The following is a 2,897-nucleotide window of genomic DNA, read 5'->3' as shown; positions in this document are numbered from 1 at the left end:
CCTAAAGTCTCCTGTCACACCTGCTTTCATTCCGTTTCTCAAACTAGTATTTATTGAGCCTCCATGACGTGCCAAGCATGGAGCTAGGGACGTGGGGTTAAAAGAGCAAGCAAAACAGACCACGTTCCCGCCCTTGTGGAGCTTACACTCTACAAAAGGAGACGGACTTTAAACAAATCATCACACAAATAGATGCACAACGACAAACCATTCCAATGCTGCCGAGTCGGCGGCGCCAGTTCTCAAAACTGCCTCCCGGCGGCGCGAGCTGCAGCTCCCGAGCCTCACTCCTCTCCTGGCGGCAGCGGCGGCGGCAGCGGCAGCAAGCGCCGGCCTCTGTGATGAAGCTCAAGCTCAAGCTCAAGTCCAAGCAGACGCGGATCTATGACCGCGAGGGCTTCAAGAAGCAGGCGGTGCGCCTGTGCTACCTGGAGCGAGCGGGAGGACGAGGCGCTGCTGGTGAGCAGCAGTCGGTGCCCCGACCAGTGGGTTGTCCCAGGAGGAGGAATGCAGCCCGCGGAGGGGCCTGGCGGCGCCGCCCTGAGGGAAGTTGATGAGGAGGCTGGAGTCAAAGGAAAATTACGCAGACTCCTGGGCACCGTGGAGCAGAACCAAGACCGAAAGCACAGAACATATGTTCATGTTCTTACAGTCACTGAGCTAGGAGAAGATTGGGAAGATCCTGTTAATGCAGGCAGGGAGAAAGAGTGGTTCAAAGTAGAAGATGCAATCCAAGTTCTCCAGTGTCATAAACCAGTGCGTGCAGAATATCTTGAAAAACCGAAGCTGGGTGGTTCCCCAACCAATGCAAATACTACAGACCCGTCCCTTCCAGATAATACACCTTGTTTGTAACTGATGCAAGGACCTCCGGGTTGCCATCTAGTATAACACAGAGAGAATTGGAAAGACCTTTCCCACTGTGTGCAGTCTCATGGGGAGAGACTTACTTTCCTTGGTAAACATCTGAATGAGGCTGGAATTTTCCATGCAGGGTTTTCAAACAATTTGCATGTTTTTCAGATGCTTTCAAATCTTTTTTTTTTTTTTTTTAAAGAAAGGGGTAAAATATTTTAATAAGCTAAAGCCTCGTGGAATTTTTTTTTAGATGGTTTAACTGTTACCACCCCGAACCATATATTTGTGGTTATCAGTTTTTTGCAACGTTTTCTCAGTTTTTTGTCCATTTGACATCAGCCTGGTTTCATTTGTCAGATCAGATTACTTGTGGGTAAATTTTCCCCCCTAAATTGTCTTTCGCAACTCGTATTATGTCACTGTTTGATATGGATATTTCCCCTAGAGAATAATAGTTTAACATGAAGTATACCTCTATAGAGTTGATGATTTTTAGGGGGAAATACATCTTATCATGAAAACTATATTCATGGAATTTTATTTAGCAGGCTCAGTTGTCAATTCCCTTTACTGATAATCTCTCTTTATGCAGAATATCATGGAAGCATATTTTCCTCAGTGTAAATTGCTCTTAAAACATTTTCATTTTTTTTTTTTTTTAATTTAGTGACACCTCTTCAGGTAAACTTTCGTGTTTATCAATAACCACAAAATCGGAGTCTAACCTGAAATGCCAATCAGTGATGACTGCATCACCGTTGTGTAAAACGGCCTTCTTGCTGTTCAGACTTAAGATTGTTAGCCTATGGTAGAATGTCTCTTCCTTTCTATGTTGTCCGTAGGTACGATTTGTAATGTAACGAACTAACTTTTGGGGTAGTAGGACATACCTGAGCTAAGAAATATTTCATCTTGTACTTGTGAAACTCACTTAAAATCAAGAATCCCATCTAAAACACATAGGTACCTTGTCTGAAACTCCTGTACCTCCCCAACCAGGTCAGAAATGAGGTGGGAGGAAAAACCTTTGACTAAAATGTGGGGAAGGGGAGAGCGAAAAATCATTTTTAAAGTAGACTTTAGCCTTTTGTGAATATTATAACTGGTGGGTATAAAGTAGAAAATAAGTATAGTTAAAACATTTGTTCTACAAATCGGTAACCTTTAAAAACATAATTGCTGCTAAAAATAGAATGCTGTTACACTTAAAGAAAATTGGTGCCGTTTTGAAAATGAGATCTTCTGCCATAAATGCAGCTGAACTAAACGTAAAGGTTAGTTCACAAATTAATGCTGTCAAAGGAATGAGTAAAGTAGAAAAACTTTTAACCAATGACATTTCATTCAAAATTATGTAGTAGTGTGATCAATCATGGTCGTCCAGAAATTTTATATTTTACTTTGTACAGAGGTTATGTATTCTGGTATTTTTTTTAAAAGGAAATATTTTTAAATCCGACTAATTGACACTTTAGTCTTCAGTGGACTAAGATTTTTTTTCTCAGTAATCTCTGAAGGTTCTTTAAATTATATACTTAGCATCACAGAGAAACTGGATTGTTTTTCCATATAAGACTGCTTCTACCTGAACTGCTGTCACAAGTACTTGGGGAGGTATATCTTGTACATGATATTCTTAGAGGTAAAAATGCATGAAGTTGTTTTATGAACTCTTGGACTATGTATTTGACATGTAAAATATGTACAGTATTAATGTCAACCATCTCTTACAGTTAGCCTATAAATATTGTATAATTTTCTTTGGTCAGAAACATTTGGACTTAGTAGTGCCACTTGGGTCAGGATTTTCTTCAGTGCCATTTAGCAAACCAACTGGCTTTAGTCTGTGCAACTAGCAAATGTTCGTATAATGCAAGAGAATACTTTACAATTTTCACACTTTAAATTTCACATGGAGTATTCTTCACTATTCTTCTAGGAGCCACTCTAGCAAAACTAGAGGAAAACCCCTAAGAAGATTTATTTCAATTAAGAGAAAAAGCAAACGTTTTCAGTCTAAGTAGTTGAATCTAGTAAAG

General features: G+C 40.1%; 1 pseudogene; it reads left to right on the top strand.

Annotated features, from left to right (window-relative positions):
* The first annotated feature begins 215 nt into the window (after positions 1–215).
* LOC103610417 lies at positions 216–962 on the top strand (annotated as a pseudogene).
* The last annotated feature ends 1,935 nt before the right edge of the window (positions 963–2,897 follow it).

The sequence above is a fragment of the Galeopterus variegatus genome, unplaced genomic scaffold (genome assembly GCF_000696425.1).
Source record: "Galeopterus variegatus unplaced genomic scaffold, G_variegatus-3.0.2 Scaffold11113, whole genome shotgun sequence".
Lineage (NCBI taxonomy): Eukaryota > Metazoa > Chordata > Mammalia > Dermoptera > Cynocephalidae > Galeopterus > Galeopterus variegatus.
Note: the sequence above shows the minus strand (reverse complement) of the source record. Positions and strands in the feature narration are given on the sequence as shown.